Source organism: Herpailurus yagouaroundi, unplaced genomic scaffold (genome assembly GCF_014898765.1).
Source record: "Herpailurus yagouaroundi ecotype Mexico unplaced genomic scaffold, PumYag 221, whole genome shotgun sequence".
Lineage (NCBI taxonomy): Eukaryota > Metazoa > Chordata > Mammalia > Carnivora > Felidae > Herpailurus > Herpailurus yagouaroundi.
In genome coordinates, this window is record NW_024412452.1 from 14527045 (window position 1) to 14546394 (window position 19350).

General features: G+C 41.0%; 1 pseudogene; it reads right to left on the reverse strand.

The window, feature by feature from the left end:
- Positions 1-3479: 3479 nt before the first annotated feature.
- On the reverse strand, positions 3480-4659 carry LOC121019145 (transmembrane protein 59-like; annotated as a pseudogene).
- Positions 4660-19350: the final 14691 nt, after the last annotated feature.

Here is a 19350-nt window from a genome sequence, read left to right on the forward strand (position 1 = left end):
TGTGGGATGAGCACTGGGTGTTGTATGGAAACCAATTTGACAATAAATTTCATATATTAAAAAAAAAGATGGAAATTTAATTTTAAAAAATATTTAAAAATAAATAAATAAATAAAATAAAATAAATAAATAAAATAGATCTACCCTATGACCCAGCAATAGCACTGCTAGGAATTTACCCAAGGGATACAGGAGTGCTGATGCATGGGGGTACTTGTACCCCAATGTTTATAGCAGCACTTTTAACAATAGCCAAATTATGGAAAGAGCCTAAATGTCCATCAACTGATGAATGGATAAAGAAATTGTAATTAAAAAAAAAAAGAAATTGTGGTTTATATACACAATGGAATACTACGTGGCAATGAGAAAGAATGAAATATGGCCTTTTGAGCAACGTGGATGGAACTGGAGAGTGTTATGCTAAGTGAAATAAGTCATACAGAGAAAGACAGATACCATATGTTTTCACTCTTATGTGGATCCTGAGAAACTTAACAGAAGACCATTGGGGAAGGGAAAAAAAAAGGTTAGAGAGGGAGGGAGCCAAAACATAAGAGACTCTTAAAAACTGAGAAGAAAAAAAAAAAAAGAAAAAAAAAACCCGAGAACAAACTGAGGGTTGATAGGTGGTGGGAGGGAGAGGAGGGTGGGTGATGGGTATTGAGGAGGGCACCTGCTGGGATGAGCACTGGGTGTCGTATGGAAACCAATTTGACAGTAAATTTCATATTTTAAAAAAAAGCCCTATAGCTATTTTTAGCCTGATTCACTCTAAAATCACTGTTGCATTCACCATCCAAAGAATAGGGACGCTGATTCAAATAATACTTATGTTCCATTTAGTTCTGGTCATTTCCCACTAATACCCAGGAAATAATCTGAAGATCTACCATGATTACAAGCTTACTGTTATTATTCCATTTGCTCAGGAATTAAATGGATTCTATTCATCAGCACATTCAGCACAACCTGAATTTTGCAATTCAGGTTTTATCTTTTTTTTTTTAAGTTTCTTCATTTCTCTTTGCAATTGTAAGGCTAGGTTGAATTATTATCTTTTTTTTCCCTCCCATTCTGTGGCTGATTCTCTTTTTCATTTATAAATTACCTATTTCACTTATCTTCAGACCTAGCAAAAATGCAACCTGCTCTCCGTCTCGAGTAATTAGCTGTTGTTTCCTTTTTGGGTCAAATGGAGGAGCTTGTAGTCAGGATCGTCAACAAGGCATCCCTCAAAAAAGAATAACACTATCACCCTAAGACAGTCATTCTTTAACTTATTAGGGAAAAAACCTGAAGAGAAAAGAAACGTATTGGCCATTTTGTCTTGTAACCCAGAGTCCAATTTGATTCTGCTGTCTTTGTCTCCCTCCCGAAGAGGGTCATGAGACAGAGCAGACATCCACAGTGGCACAGTGTATTACATTTGTGCTTGTATCCCTCAGAGACAAGGGCAACATGGCTGGCTCAAGGAGGCAAAGTGAGACTGAAATACCTGGCGCACTCACTTGCCAAATTCCAGAATATTCGGATCTTGATTTAATCTGTTCCAAATTATAATCTGGGAGAGAAAAATTACCTGTCGACCTCCACAGCCACAGGAATACGAGGCAAGAGGAAAACTTGTTTCTCAGCTCCCTCTGCTGGCCTTTCAAAAAAAATCATCTCTCCCCTCACTACCAGGTCCCGTGCTGGGCATATGTAGTGGGCCAACTTCCTGCCACATGTGAGCCAATAAGGAAGTTAGGTCCACATTGACTGGGAAAATCTTGTCAAGGAACCAAGTGCTTCAAAAGATGAAAACGGAAGAGGGGTCAACCCAATGGTAAATCCAAACTAAAATGCTGATTCTCCAGTCCACCTTACAAAAAAGTTAACCTGAGATGAGGTCCAGGCACGTTTATTCTGAAAAAGAATCCCAGATGATTCTGTTGCACCTCCTGGTTGGGAACTACAGGTCCTAAAAGTTATGTTTTTATAGTTAATGTGTATTCTGGCTGCTACAGTTTAAGTTTATATCTATTCTACAGGCTTTGGGAGCAGGGAAGAATCCGCATTTAACCTGACCCATTTAAATGGCCATCTAAATGGCACCTATAGCCTTGCTTATTCGGGCTAAAAACCCCAAATTCCCTTATTTTTTTATCGCAGTTTCTATCCTCTTGAAAGATCCTCAGGAACAAATAATAGCAATCCAGAGAGACACTTAGCATTGTGTGCACTCACATTTCTGCAGCCTTGCTGTTTTCTCATCTTTGGTTTCCTCATTTCTTCTCCTTAAGGATTTTGCTAATGTCAGTGCATTCCTTCTGAAGCTGGTGAGCAACCATTCAATGTCAGAAGGGCCACAGCTCCCAAAATGTTCATGCTATTCATTTTGCATGATGACAGGGAAGATATGGCATGGTGTTGAATGACACACACAGCATACTGAACCCACAGTCCTGAGGTCTATACATCGAACCTATCCCTGGCAAGAGAAGAGGTCTTGGCACGTCAGCTCAGTGACTAAGAGATGGCTTTTTGCTGGCCAGGGCATGATTTACACTCAAATTCTTTATACCTCAGGGGAGCTGCCCCAAGAAAAAGCTTTCAGGGCTCTAGGCTATATCCATTACCTTGGCCTGAAACCTTGCAGATGCGTAGCCTTGGTTATTTCCTACCAAGGGAAATAACTCAAAATCTGTCCAAATAATCATGGGTCAAAGTATATGCAAGACAACAGAACAAAACACTTATGTAGTTTCTTCTATCTAGGAAAATATTATGCACACATAATATAATACCTTCCTATAACCTTTTGTTCTCTTTTTTTTTTCAAATAACATTTTAATGATTTCCATCAGTACAACTGAAAATCTAGTGTCATAAAAGGGCATTTCCTGCTAAATTTCAAAATACAGCTTGTGGGCCATTTCTGAGCAGAAGCATCAAATGCTACTGAGTGTTCAATTTATTAACTAAAGTGACAGTATCATGGTCTAGGAGATGGGAAAGAGCAATGATCAGCTCACAGATTTTGGCTAAGAAAGAAAACAAACAAAAACAATGTAAATAATAGAATAGCCACAGCTATAAGTAAAATAAAAATGTGATCTCAAATACCCATCTCTTAAATTACTAGAAAAAAAACTTACAGATAAAGTTACAGCAAATACAGTCTTCACAGATTTGGGTAAATTTATTTGCATTTTATAGTGATGTCTAAGCCCTATATCCAATGAAACCATTTTTTATTTGTTTTTTTATTTAAGAAAATTTTAATGTGTATTTATTTTTGAGAAAGAGAAAGAAAGACAGAGCATGAGCTGGGGAGGGACAGAGAGAGAAAAAGACACGGAATCTGAAGCAGGCTCCAGGCTCCAAGCTGTCAGCACAGAGCCTGACAGGGGTTCAAACCCAAGCCATGAGATCATGACCTGAGCAGAAGTCGGATGCTTAGCCAACTAGGCCACCCAGGCACCCCACCAATGAAACTATTTTTAAGAGCTCTATGAGGAATGGAAATTTAGACGTCTATTACCCTTTTCTTTAAAAAAGAAAAAAAAAAACACTAAAATTTCTGAATGAGCAAGATTCACTTTTGTAGGTAGAGGCCCTGCTTCTTCATAGTCCAGCTTTCCATCTAACAACCACAAGAGAAGAAGCTGGATATCTGTTTAGCTTTTGTGCGTTCACAAATTCCAAGTCACCATAGATACTCAGCTCCTCAGAGGGAACATACTGCTCCACAGCTGTAGCAACAGTTGCACAACAAGTCCAGAGCAATACCATCACCGAGAGGACAGGAGTTGTGGTTAAAATCCACCCAGAGTTAAGAGGGAAACATCTTAAAAAGCCATCACTTTCTCCATCTTCAAGACACTTCCTATGTGTTTGTGAACTCGTTTGCAGATAGGACATTTTGTGTAGGCACAATTCTTTCAAATTTGTTGGCTCCTGCTCCAACTGTGATGCATACTGGATTTCTGGCTTAGACTGGAATATAACTATTTTTCCATCATCAGCTTGAAGATAAAACATCCATGGAGAGGTTATGAAGCTCTGTTCAGAGTCCATCATGTCACTCCAGAAGGACCTTACCAGAGTTAGAGGGAAGAATAGATGCATTTTTGGCATTAGGAGCATGAGCTGTTCTTGTCTCAGTTCAGCAAATGGCAGCTGGTCCTGGCAACCAAGATGTCAAGCATATTGCTTACCAGATTGAGAATGTGCTTCTCTACATGCAGATTCAACATTCCATTTTGGTCCAATTTAAACCAATTCCATCATCCACAAATTGACAAATTGAAAACAGCCTGCGACCTTTCTGACATGCGTACAACTCCTCTTTCTTGGGGTAGGTATGTAAGAGGAAGGTCAACTGACAGGCCCAGTGATAAGATGCCATATCACCCAAGGCCGAGTCAAACACTTCAGCCCAAGTGGTCCTCGAGCCTCCCGCCAGGGCCATGGTCAGCAGCAGCAGTGGCGGGAACCCCAATTGGGCCCTGACCCAGAGGCTCCCCTTTGGCGCTGCCATTTTGTTTCCCTCTGACCACCCTTCATTCTTTACAAAGCAAGTTAATATGTGTTTTACAATCAAGTTTCACAACCACAAATACATGTTGATTTGTTACAACAGCTTTTTATAATTGATTTGTGTGTGTCTCTCTGTGTGTATATGTGTATATATGTATATATGTATTCTTAAACATGCATTTTATTGGGGCACCTGGGTGGCGCAGTCGGTTAAGCGTCCGACTTCAGCCAGGTCACGATCTCGCGGTCCGTGAGTTCGAGCCCCGCGTCGGGCTCTGGGCTGATGGCTCAGAGCCTGGACCCTGTTTCTGATTCTGTGTCTCCCTCTCTCTCTGCCCCTCCCCCGTTCATGCTCTGTCTCTCTCTGTGCCAAAAAAAATAAATAAACGTTAAAAAAATGCATTTTATATATATTCATATAACTTTTAAATCAGGAATTTTTTTGAAAAACATTAATATTTTTAAGATAAGCTTCTTGATTTTTGAAAATAATCTTTCACTTTTGACAAATAGTAACCCAAAATATCTGTACGGACTCAATGGCACAATGCACAAGCACTCAAGCTTAATCCCCTGTGAGTGACCTTCTGAAAAATACCAATAGCAATACATTGAAATGATCTAGGTTCTATATGGGAGAAGGAGTCCTGAGATAAATATAGATAAGGATCTCTGGGTTTTTCAAAGACATATCTTTTTTAAAACATGTATTTTTATTACAGATATACTATAGATCTGTCATGTACCAGATTTGGGAGAATCTTGTTTATAATTTCAACAATGCTTTGCAGGCCATTTGTGACTCTCCAAGGGGATGACTGATACACATCTTCAGGCATCCACTGAGAACGTTCCTATTTACTCATTTAAATGTTCATTCTTTCATTCAGTTTATCTTTTCTTCCCAGCAGCTAAAAGATGAATGCAAAACTCACACTCACACAGAGCTGCCAAAGTAAAGGGAAAAGACACTGGATACTAGAAAGAATTGAGGAGACCGATACTCTGGATCATTTCCTTTGTTCCTCTTACAGCACAGGGGTGAAGCCAGGAAGCAAAGGAAAGGGGTTTAAATCCCCAAATGCTTACGGTTTAACTGGGTCTCAATGCCAACTCATCTTCTACTCTTCAAAATCATTTCATTATGGAATTTAGCATGGCCTTGCCTGGCTTTGTACATTCATTCACTCAATAAATATCTATCAAGTCTCTACTGTGTTCTAGGCACTATTTCCAGTGCTGAGATACAGCATTAAACAAAGTCACTGCTTTTGTGGAGTCACATTCCCTAGGGGAAGATGGATAATCAACAATAAACAAGAGAATTCACAAAATATCAAGTGGTAAGAACAAAGATAATGAAGGCTAACGAGGCAAAAGAGAGTGATGCGTAGGTATGATGGGAAGGCTTACAGGGTGGTCAGGGAAGACCTCTCTGGGTAAGTGACTGGTGAGCAAAGTCCAGGGGACTGCTGTGAAGTAGCAGGATTTCTGAAGATGGAGGAAGAGTTCTTCAATACAGGAAACAATAGGCATGAAGACACTAAAGTCTTTACTAAACAACTGCTGGTTTCCAGATACTTGGCCAGATGCCACACATACAATAATGAGCAAAATGGGTGTGAACTTCCACTGTCATGGCACTTATCAACCGTGTGAGGAGGGGGCCCACAGAGTGATATGAAAGGGTACTTATGAGAGTGGGAGTGAAATGAACATACCTAAAATGGTCAGGACTGCTCTTTGGGAGAGCTGACACATTCACCTGGAGGATGATATTATCAAGAACAGTGGTATGGCCAAGAGCATTTTCCTGGCAGAGAATAGTATTGCCAAAGTCCGTGGAAGATCACTTGACATGCTCCAGGAAGAGAAGAAAAAGCCAATGATACCTGCACACAGTTGGCTAAAGGAAAAGCAGATTGAGATCAGTTTGGAGATATGAGTAGATGTCAGACCATTCAGGACTTTGTAGACCATAATTAGGAGTTTCAAGTATTTTTAAGTGCATTGTATAGCCATGTGGAGATTTAAGCAGAGAGTACCATGACCTGGTTTGTGTGTTTAAAGGAAATAGACTGGAAGAAGACAAGGAGGGATATGAGAAGTCCACTAAGGAAGCTATTGTCCTAGCTCAGGGGGGAAATCATGGTGGCTTGGATCACAGCCACGGCTGTGGGAACAGAGAGAGAGATCCCAGACCTATATTGGAAATGGGAGACACAAGCCTTGCTGTTGAACTTAAGGAGGGAGAAAAAGAAGGAGAAAGCAAGTTGGTGTCCTCTTTCTCAGTGCAGTAGGTTTTTACTAATGTCCTTTACTGAGATAATGAAGACAGGGAGCCAAACAAATTGGGAGTGGGGAGAGAGGACATCCAAAGATCCATCTGGACGTGAGAAGTTTGAAATGTCTGTGAAATACACACATATTTAAATATCAATAATTATTAATAACAATAAAAATTTAATAGATGAAAAGTCCACAGAATTCTCAATAGCCATGTAAGTAAGCATAGATATAGACTGACTTGGAAAAATTAACTGTACTATTTTTATAATTATATAAACTCATTTAGCACACTTTCTCATTCAAATTGTTATTTACCAGCCACAGACTTTGGATGTGTCTAAATTGCTATTGTGATTGGCAAATTAAATTGATTAAATAATATTAGGCAAATAAAAAAAAGAAATGTCTGTGAAGTCATTAATAGAATATAGAACGGTCAGGTTTTACATGTAATCCCTTCAAAAGGAAGTCTTTTAAAAACTAAGTTTGCGTGTTTGGTAACTTCTAAAGCTGTTCACTATATATGATCATCCAAGACCATCTCTCAGATCAATAAAGTGGTTAAGATTTGTCCGCATCTGATTCCTCTTGGCCAGTATTATAGAGGGACGCTAATACTGAACTGATTGGCACACAGAGAAAAGGGATAGCCTTTCAACAACTCAATTAGTTGCATGGGTGTGACAGATCCCCTAAGAATAGAATCTGTAAGAGTAATGGTAACAACATTAAACATCTGTCAAAATCCGCTTATGATGGACCCATGCAAATCAGAGCCCTGATGAGAATGTCAGGGTGACTTATGTGCCTTTTCACAGCAACAAGATACTGTTTCTTTGATTCTCAGTGATTTTTCTCTATTGTATTTTGTTTTCTGTTTTATTAACTTCTGCTCTTAATGTTGTTATTTCCTATTTTTTATTATTTCCTATTATTCTTACTTTTGCTCTTCTTTTTCGATCTCTTAAGATGGAAATTTAAATCATCTATTTAAGACTTTTTATCTTCTTTCCAAAATAAATATTTAATGCTATATAGTCCCTCTAAGCACTGCTTTTACTGTTGTGTTTTTATTTTCATTCAATGCAAAATATTTTCTAATTTCCCTTGTGATTCTTTCATCCACGGGTTATTTAAAATGTATTGTTTAATTTTCAATTATTTGCAGATGTTTCAGGCATGTTTCTACCTTTTTATTTCTAGCTTAAGTTCAACTTGTTCAGAGAGTATGCTTTGTATAATTAGAATTTTTTAAGTTTCTTGTGAATATTGTCTATTTTGATGAATGATCAATATACAGCTGAATGTGTATTTTGTTTTGTGAGGGATTTTTCTATGGTTATTTACAAGGTAAAATTTATTTTAATTTTTTTAATGTTTATTTATTCTTGAGACAGAGACAGAGTGTGAACAGGGGAGGGGCAGAGAGAGAGGGAGACACAGAATCCAAAACAGGCTCCAGGCTCTGAGCTGTCAGCACAGAGCCCAACACGGGGCTCGAACCCACGAACTGTGAGGTCATGACCTGAGCCGAAGTCGGACATCCAACCAACTGAGCCACCCAGGCGTTCCTACAAGGTAAAATTAGGTGATATCACTGTTCAGGTATTCTATATCCTTACTCACTTGTTCTATTTATTCCTACAGGTGAAGTGTTGAAATATTCAACTATAATTGTGGATTTCCCTATGTCTCTTTTTCAGTGTACGATGTTTGGATTTTTTTTTTTAATGTTTATTTATTTTGAGAGAGAGAGAGCATGAGCAGGGGAGGGGCAGAGAGAGGGAGAGAGAATCCCAAGCAAGCTCCATGTTGTCAGTATGGAGCCTGGCACAGAGATCCAACTCACGAACCATGAGATCATGACCTGAGCCGAAAACAAGAGTTGGTCACTTAACCAACTGAGCCACCCAAGTGCCCAAGTGCACCCAAGTACCAGGTTTTTAAAACATATTTTGAAAAATTTTGTAAATTTTCTTTGAAATTTTTCTTTTTCTACATTGTATTAGATTAACTGACTTTTTTGGAGCAGTCTTTGGAGCACCATCAGGAGAGGAGTTAGGTTGACAATGGCATGTGTTGGTTCTTGGCCAGGAGCTGCACCTCTGCACACTCAGAGAAGTATCATCAGCAGTCGTGAAGCAGGGTGTCCCTGCACACAATGGCACTGGCCACACTTCTGATTGTTTATTGGAAGACATGTCCTTTCTCTCTTCAGACAAAGTTTCTGCACTTGGGGCAAAGATAGGTTCACTATGCTTTTCTTTTTTAAAGAACATGAATATAATTTCTCCCAACCAGTGAACCAAAGTCCAAAAATAGCACCAAATTCAAAGAAAAACAGACAACTAAATAGTCATTAAAAACAATTCAAGTTAATTCAAACATTGTTCCAACTCTTGAGGAGCCACCTTCTTAGTCCAGACTCAAACATCTTTTTTGTTTTGTTTTTTGTTTTGTTTTGTTTTGTTTTGTTTTGTTTTGTTTTGTTTTTTAGAGACAGAGAGAGCAGAGCAGGGGAGGGGGCAGAGGGAGAGAGAGAATCTTAAGCAGGCTTCGCACTCAGCATAGAGCCCAATGCAGAGCTCAATCCCATGACCCTGGGATCATGAGTCAAAATTAAGAGTCGGACGCTCGATCGACTGAGCCACCCGGGGTACCCCAGACTCAAACATCTTAAGCCTCCTCTCTCTTCAGTTCTTCCATCCTCAGTATCTTCCATATAGATGCAACATTCTCCCTGGGAATATTTTTGTCTCCCACACTCAGCTCCCAACTTAAAACTCTGATATCTGCCCTACTGGGTTCTTCTGGTACTTCACCTCATTCTTAGATTTATTGGCTTTTTCCTTTCACTTCCATTATAAATTCTCTAGCTAACATTTCTTCTGTTCTCTCATAAACTAGATCCTCATATGAATAAAAATGACCATGAGGAGAAGGGGAGGGAGCAAGAAGAAAGGAGGATAAGGAGAGTGGGAGGAGCATGATCAACGGAAAAGTACCAAGTTAATCATGCTAGAATTTCCAGAATTTTCCTTATGGGCAAGGGGAGGCTCAGAGGGAGGGTCAGAGGTTATGAGTGCATATGTATTATTTGATTTCATCTGTATTGTACAAGGAAAATGGGATCTCTTGGAAAGGATCAAGGTGCAATTTTTTTTAATAGGGAGTAAACATTTCTGTTAAATCTGTTAAGGAAGGGGCTTTATTGAAAAATAATAGAAGTGTCCATATTAATGAAAGCTTTAACCTATAGTATGAGAATTCTTAAAACTGTGAGGACTGAAGTGAAATTACTGATCATGGGGTCCCAGAGACCTTGAGTGGCCTGAACCATACATACCAATGACCCAGAAAGGTCTGGTCTCCTCTGTTATTTGCTCCTGGCCCCTCAAATTTCAATAGCATATTTATACAACAGTCCAGAGCTATTATGTCCACCCAGACAAAAATTTTCAGGCCAGGTCCTCATGAGAAACAAGAGTGAGACCCTCCTGCCCCAACAGGGAGTCAGGCTCACTAATTTGCTCATGCTGGTTAAAGCCACACTAAGGACTCACAGGTCAGCTGCAGAGAGGACATCACTTTATGGAAAGCTTTGTCCTAAGCTAAGCACCTGAATCAATTAGAGACCTTCCCCAAACTCAGCAACATTACAGAACTGGCTTCTTTCCCCAGATGTTCTACCCCTGAGGGTCTCAGTACAGTGAATGACCCTTTACCTGCATAACAGAGCCCAGGCCAGGTCAGGTGTGTTGGGAACAGCATAGTTCCCTGCTGAATACCTACTTGTACCCCCATTGGAGGCTGAGAAGCATGTCTTACTGACCTTGAGCTTGTAATTACTAGTAATTACTACTAGTTAGGATGCGTGACTCAAAGGGCCTTTCATTTAGTCAGTCCGATGTCAATTGCAGAAGGTTCTACTCCTATAACATTCCCACAAATGACCAAATATCTGTTTGGAATTAATACGAAATATTCACATTTTAAAACAAAAGAACAGACTAAAACATTAGCTCATTAGATTGGCTAAGAGTTACAAGGCCTTTTGACACCTTTGAACCAAATGACTTGCTGTATTATGCTTCGTGATAATATTGCAATGAAACCAGGCGCTTGCAAACATTGAATACTAGGCATCAGGGCACATACTGTGTTATTCTGTTGAATCCATGGCCTGCTCCTGCCAGTCACCTCCTTCCTCTGCTCTAACTCTGACTGATGATGGATTCAGACCCCCCAGGGCCCCCAGGGAATGGACACAGTGCAGAAGGCACAAAGTAACCACAGGCTTTGTTCCAGTCCAGTTGGGAATATGCTTCTTCGTTATGAAAGTTAATGCAAATGAGCACAATTTAAATGAAGCTCTGCTAAATTACTCCATGGGAAGGCAATGCAAGAAGATTTCAAAAGGAGCCTTGCAGAGAGGGGAAAGAGGAGAACCACAAGTGGTAATGGCCATCTCATTTCCTGCCAGAATTCTCATCAGAGCACACCACTTCTCTGTTTTTCTGCTTTATCAATCAGTAAAATGAGAGCCTCATGACAATAAGGCACATAGTCCAGAGATCATGATTAAATGCAATCGTCAAAATCAGCTTCAACAGAATTAGTTCTCACTAAGAAGGAGGGTGAAGAAGGATTGCTTTAAAAATAAAAAAATAAAAAAAAGAATAAGGTTGCTTAACCTCTCTGGTTTCAGTTCCTCTTCTGTGAAATAAATTTCTGAACTTCATTTTCTCTAGACCCCCAAGTATCCAACACCCCCTTGCCACCACTTGACCTAAATGTGCCCAGGAGACTGGAGTCCATGGCAGGAGGAAAGAACATGTGCAGTTTGCTTCTGACGAATAGGGCTTCTGGGAAGCTTTGTAATAAAACTACTCTCCCCAAAGCTGACACTCTGTCCCCCAAAGCCCCCCAAAATAAGCTGTTCCCAGGATTTCTCATCTTACCTGCTTGAAGCAGAGGAAAAAGAATGAACCAAAAGTTGCAAGACCAGATTCGTTTCCCAAGTCTAACTAGCTGTGTGGTCTTTGTCTGTGTTTAACCTCCCTGGAGCGTTTCCTCAATCGAAAAAGGGGGGGATTGGACCAGGTGGTCTCTAAGATCCCTTCCAACTCTGAAACTTGAAGTAAAACAAGTCATATGGAATACAGGAATTTATGACCTAAATTTCTCAAGCTTTGAACTCAGCAGTGACCCAGAATGCAAACCAAATGGCCCCTTGGAAGGAAATGGTTCCCTAGAAGTGTTATTGATGAGCACTTAATTTTCACACCAGTCTTACATTTCATACAGAAATTACCTAGTCCCTTATTTAGAATATGATGTCAATTCCAGCTACAGTTATAGTGTCCATTTGAGTATAAAATTGCACATAAAACACATTTCTTCTAATTACTGATTTCTGTTCTTTTTGGTAGTTAAGAGATGGTGGATATGTGGTCTTTCTTCCAACAGCCCGAGGTCTTATTAAATTAACATGCAGAAAATAACAATTCAATGAATATTTTTGAATAAGTGAATAATACAAGCAGGTGACATTTCTAACCAATTTATTTCCTGCCATTTATGTGGGTTCCACATGAAAGTGACCAAACCCATAATTATTGTGCCTCATTATAATCTGGGAACTATGGTAGGTTCAGAAATGAAGAGATCACGATCTAGTTTGAAGGGGAGAAAATAGAGTAAGTGGTGAAAGGCAATGCAGTCATAGTCAGCTTTACTTGAAATTGACACCATAAATTTGGTTAAATTTTTATGGAAATTTTGTATTTTTCTGCAAATACACAGTAACTAAGACATACTTCCTTCTGTGTGTGTAGCATAGGGGCACAACACTCATATACAGCTGTGTGCTTATACATGCTTGATGGTCCAGAATGTGACAGTGGAGGTATTTAGAGGGATCATTTCTATGGGAAACTATAGATAAGGACCCAGAAGTCAGCATCTTGGGTTGGGGGAGGTTGTATCATCTCACATTCCTACTAGCAATGTATGAGATTTGCAGTCCCTCCACATTCTTGCTAATGTATCATTTTGCCAATTTTTTTATCTTAGCCATTCTAGTTGGTGGGAATTAGCATCATCTGGTTTTATTTTACATTTTCCTGATATCTAAATGATAATAATGTTGAGAACCTTGTCATGTGCCTATTAGCCATTTGTATATTTTCTTTTGTGAAGTATCTGTTCGAGTCTTTTGTCATTTTTTACTGGGATGTTTGTCATTTTATTGTTAATTTTTAGGGGCTCTTTATATATTTTTACCCAAGTCCTTTGCTGATGTACGTATTTCAAATATTTTCTCCCAGTCTTTGCTTGCTTGCCTGTTTATTTTTGTAAAGGTGCCTTCAAATGTGCATAAATATTTAATTTTGATGAGCTGAGTTTAAATTTTTATTTTATGTTATAGTTTTCATGTCCTAGTAAATCTGTTTCTGCCCCAAGATTCTGAAGATATTCTGTTTCTTCTAGAATCCTTATAGTTCTTGCTAATATTTTTAAGTCTTTGATCCATCTGAAATTAATTTTTGTTCACATAGAGAGATAAGAGTTGATGTGTTGATGTTCATTTTTTGCCATTGAAGTGTTCAGTTGTTCAAGTAACCATTTGATGGTTGGTGTCTTACAGGTCATCAGGGACCAGGAGTGATCTTGGCTAGGGTTGTGCCCAAGTTTTTTGGTCTGGCAGGTAGATATTGATAAGACATCAAGCTTTGTAGGTGTCTATTACTCTGAATTACAGCAAAATCAAGAGTTAAGCCTTTTGAGACACATTATTGCAAGGTCTTCTCTTTCACAGTTAGGATATTCACAATCCAAATTTACAAAATTTTCAGCAAATAAAACTTTCCAAATAATTTCTCCTTCACCACCTCACCCCTGGCCCATCCTGCTACATCACTCACCTTCTCTTCTTAATGTGCTTTATTTGATCCTGGCACAGGTTGGGTTACCACTGAGTCCATGTCCGCAAACTCATCTTCTGTATTTCATCCTATCGCTTTGTCTTATTCACAACATCTGGTTGTGTTTTCTTCCTGAGAGAAACTATCATGATTGTTCAACAAGGAACAAACATGATAGGGGAATTTTATCTTCTTTATGAAAATTGACTTATTAGAATGAGGTGCCTCCCTCAGGTAGTAGCTTACTGTGAAAGAAAATAAGAAACTTGACTTGCTCTCCCACAGAGAGATGGCAGCCTCATGGGTAAGAAGGTGGGAAAGATAAGGAATAGAGCTTTCCAAGCTCTCCCAGGCTTTAATGACAAGCTGGAGGCCCAAGTGGGCTCCTTGCCCTGAGCGGTTGAAATCACAAAGAAAATCTGCTTGACTTTATCAAATCAGGTCTCCTGGGGCTGCTCAGAGTCTTGAGTTTGAACAGAGAGGCAAGATCCTTCAGACATGCGAGGAAAACATCCAATATAACAGATAGAGCAAACCAAACAGAAAAAGTGAGGGCTGACCCTAATTGAGCCCGTCTAGGAGCTAGGCACTGTTCTAAGTACTTTATATGCATTTACTCATTTAACCCTGACACCAGCATTTGTATTAATGCTATTATTATCTCCACTGAAAAGATGAAGAAGCTGAAGCATGAAGACATTACGTTACTTGCCCAAGTTCACACATCTAGTATGTGGGGACGCTGTTATTTTAACCAGGCAATCTAACTTGAATCTATGCTGTTAACCACTAAAAAAAAAGCAATAGTAAGTAAATAAAATAAAACACACTTGTTAGTAACAGAGACAATTCAGAGAAAGTAGGACCTCAAAAAATAACATTAATATCCTCTGAAATATAAGAGAAAGAATTTCATGTCAGAAACAAGAAAAGGGGGTCTCCTGGGTAGCTCAGTTGGTTAAGCGTCTGACTTCCACTCAGATCATGATCTCATGGTTCTGGTTGGTGAGTTCGAGTCCCACATCGGGCTCTGCACTGTCAGAGCCTGCCTCAGATCATCAGTCTCCCTCTCTTTCTGCCCCTTCCCCGTTCGCATGTACTCTCTCTCTCTCTCAAAAATAAATAATATGTTTTAAAAAAAAGAAAAGAAAAGAGTTCTATAAAATGGAATATGAAGAAAACCAAAAGAATCTTCTTAGCAATTACAAATATGGGAACGTAAGTGAAAATGGAATCTGTGGAATGGAAGTCTTCCAGAAAGTAGAGCAAGTGATAGCTTTGTAGGTTGTCTCCTGGCTTCCAAACTTGGCCCACTTCCCTAGACTTTTCTCAGTGCAGTGGGCAAAGTGGCTAATTTGAAATCCTAATTTAAAGCCACATGAATTCCTTGCTCAAAACTCTTCAGCAAACTCCCCTCACATTTAGGATAAAATTCACACTGTTACAAGGTGCTGTATGATCTGGTATATGGCCTCCTCACCAGTCAACCCTGGTCGTTTCCTCCTTACTCATTCCAGGCATGCTAGCCTCTTGCTGTTTCTCATCGCACCAAACTTGCTCCTACATCAGGGCCTTTGCACTTGCTGGATCCTCACTGGTAAAGCTCTTCTCCCAGTTCTTTGCCGAGCTGGCTTTTCATTTCAAGTCTCTAGGAAGCCAAGCAGTCTCTGATCCCCCAGCCTAACTACCTCCAATCCCTTTCTGCCTCATTCCATGGATTGTCACTTGCTGGACCTTTATTCTGCTCTATATTTTCCATAATATTTACCACTGTCAGAAATTGCATGTTTATGCATATGCTCTTATTTGCTGGTTTGATGGATTTGTCTAGACCATAATAAGCCCCATGAGGGCTAGAATTTTGTCTCATTCACTGTTGAATCCCCAACACCTACATGGTACTAGTACATAGTAAACATTACATAGATATTTGGTAAATAAAAAATGAATGAGTAATGGTACATGGTAAAAACAATGATACCAACTGCAGTGACTATTTTTATAGAATCCCTGGATTTTAAATCTGCAAAATAAAGTAGAGGTTTGTACAAAAAACAAAAGAAATTGGTTTAATTTTTGTAACACCCATAAGCCCTGGAGAGGGTAGCTGCTAACATAGTATCTGGGCTGAACAGCTCTTGACATTTCTTCTGTGAGCCCCAGAGATATCGCCCTTCTGGCAAAGCTTAAGCATGGAAGGGGAGCAGCACAGCACCTGTGTTAGCTAAGCACGGAAAGAAGCCAGCGGCTGCCTCTGCTCATTATCTGCACGAATAAAATGCTTCCAGAGGGACACACCAAGCAGAAGTATTCTCAGTCCAAATGAGCTAAGTTCTCCAGGAAAGTGATTCTTGATGACGGCTCAGAGAGAATTCGGAAGAAGGGGGTCAGCAGTGCTGATGTCCCTTTCCCCAGCTGGTGTCTTCCAGTTCCAAGCCATAAAGGATGCGGAAGAGATGGATTTTCTTTAAACCATGAAGGAGACTTTTCTGAGAAGAGGACTTAGGCTGTCAATTCCTGTGGAATATCTCCATTGTGGTAAGCAGTATGGAGAGGACAATGTAAAGAAACCCAGTGGTAATCCAAATATCTCATTTTACCGCAAGTAATAACGATCTCATTCCCCAAAAATGCCACGTCCCCCAAGGAAAACTTGGCAGGCATCTTTAGCGTGACAGTACAGGGTTGGCAACTGGAGCCAGGATTCCAACAGGAGAGGGAGTCCAGAGTCGAAAGCCTGGGATTGAGAGGCAGCAAGACCTACACTGGAGTTCTCCTAAGCTGATTCTAGAAGCATATGCGGGTTGGAGTAGAATGTAATGTCTCCAGGGTGGACTCAAAGCAGCAACCCTAAGGAGAGTTTGGTGGCATCTTATAGTTCTGGAGGTCAGAAATCCAAAAATTAGTTTCACTGGGCTAAAGTCAAGGTGTTGGCAGGGCTGGTTCCCTCTGGGGTCTCTGAGGGGAGAATTAATCTCCTTGACTTTTTCAGCTTCTAGAGGCCTTGGCTTGTTACCCCCTCTCCATCTTTAAAGCGTATCACTCCAATCTTGGCTTCCATGGTCACATCATCTTTTTTCCCTCTGCTTCCCACTTATAAGGACACTTGTGATTACATTTAGGGCCCACCTGGATAATCCAAGGGCATCTCCTATCTCAAGAGCCTTGACTTAATCACATCAGCAAGGTCCCTTTTCTTATATAACGTAGAATTCACAGGTTCCTGGGATTTGGACCTCGATATCATTGGGGCCATTATTCAACCTATCACAGTATATAAAATAAATTATATATGATGTATATAAAGTACATATATGATTTATTTCAGTATATATATCATATATATTTATATAAAATATATATAATACCCACTCTTGTCCATTGCTCATGGAGAAGACACTACCCTACTGCTAATGCTCTGGACTGAGATTAATTTGGTTTTCATAATGTAATTTGACATATCTTTGTGTCCTTCCAGTCAGTGTCCTCTCCTCCCACAACAGACATACCCTAAATGTGGATTATGAACAATCCCTAAAAAAACAGGTGTTTATTTTTGGTAGATGTGTGTGTGTATACTTCTGCCCATGTATTTCCTTACTGAAGAGCACATAATCAACAGCACACATTAGGACCAGCTGCTCTTTACCTTATGTTGGATAAAAGGAGAAATTGGGTTTCCTGAGCATAAGGTGGACTACTAGTGTCCCACTCATTAAAGACTGAAAAAACTCAGGTTTTCAGAAATATCAGTGAAGCAGTATAAGTGGGTCAAAGGAGGGAATTCTGCCAAAGAAAATGCATGCAGCCTGGTCTCAGACTGAGGAGGGAGGGCTTTCTCTCTCCCCTGTTGAGGGACCCTGAAAGGCCGACAAGCCGACAAGTCCGTACAACATGCTGGCTATTTGGAGCCCCCTTGTGGGGAGGCACAGCCCACAGACTCTAGCAACAGCTGATAAAAACTATGGAAGTGAGACACCCGGCTGACGAGATGGGCAAAAACCAAGAAGAGATTCATGAAACCTAGACCTTCCTCAGGGAGCCGCAGTAATACTTGGAAAGAAGATCGTGTGTTGGGGCTTTCTGCTAAGTTATAAACAGGTGACAATGCAATGAATGCCAATTACATTAAGCAAATGTAATGTCACTGCACTCTAACTATTGGGTGGGGGATGGTGTTCTTACCTGGTTTGGTGATATGTTGCAACGGATACACTGACTGACGCCTGAGGACATTCATCTGAAGGCCCGGCCTCCCCCTAGGGCTCAAAAAGTTCTTTTAAACGTCTGGAGGGGAGACCGGAGGGAAGATGGCGGCGTAGGAGGACGCTGGGCTCACCGCGCATCCTGCTGATCACTTAGATTCCACCTACACCTGCCTAAATAACCCAGAAAACCGCCAGAGGATTAGCGGAACGGAGTCTCCGGAGCCAAGCGCAGACGAGAGGCCCACGGAAGAGGGTAGGAAGGGCGGCCAGGCGGTGCGCGGTCCATGGACTGGCGGGAGGGAGCCGGGGGCGGAGGGGTGGCTCACCGGCCAAGCAGAGCCCCCGAGTCTGGCTTGCAAAAGCGGAGGGGCCTGACGGACTGTGTTCCAACAGGAAGCGCGACTTAGCGTCTGGGAGATCATAAGTTAACAGCTCTGCTAGGAAAGCGGGAAGGCTGGAAGACAAAGGGAGGGAGAGCTGCTGAGCCCCCGGACGACAGAGCTCAGTCTGGTGGGGAACAAAGGCGCTCGCCAGCGCCATCTCCCCCGCCCATCCCCCAGCCAAAATCCCAAAGAGAACCAGTTCCTGCCAGGGAACTTGCTCGCTCCGCGCAAACACCCAACTCTGCGCTTCTGCGGAGCCAAACCTCCGGCAGCGGATCTGACTCCCTCCGCTGCCACAGGGCCCCTCCTGAAGTGGATCACCTAAGGAGAAGCGAGCTAAGCCTGCCCCTCCTGCCCCCGTGCACCTTGTCTACCCACCCCAGCTAATACAACAGATCCCCAGCATCACAAGCCTGGCAGTGTGCAAGTAGCCCAGACAGGCCACGCCACCCCACAGTGAATCCCGCCCCTAGGAGAGGGGAAGAGAAGGCACACACCAGTCTGACTGTGGCCCCAGCGGTGGGCTGGGGGCAGACATCAGGTCTGACTGCGGCTCCGCCCACCAACTCCAGTTATACACCACAGCACAGGGGAAGTGCCCTGCAGGTCCTCACCACGCCAGGGACTATCCAAAATGACCAAGCAGAAGAATTCCCCTCAGAAGAATCTCCAGGAAATAACAACAGCTAATGAGCTGATCAAAAAGGATTTAAATAATATAACAGAAAGTGAATTTAGAATAATAGTCATAAAATTAATCGCTGGGCTTGAAAACAGTATAGCTGACAGCAGAGAATCTCTTGCTACAGAGATCAAGGGACTAAGGAACAGTCACGAGGAGCTGAAAAACGCTTTAAACGAAATGCATAACAAAATGGAAACCACCACAGCTCGGATTGAAGAGGCAGAGGAGAGAATAGGTGAACTAGAAGATAAAGTTATGGAAAAAGAGGAAGCTGAGAAAAAGAGAGATAAAAAAAAATCCAGGAGTATGAGGGGAGAATTAGAGAACTAAGTGAT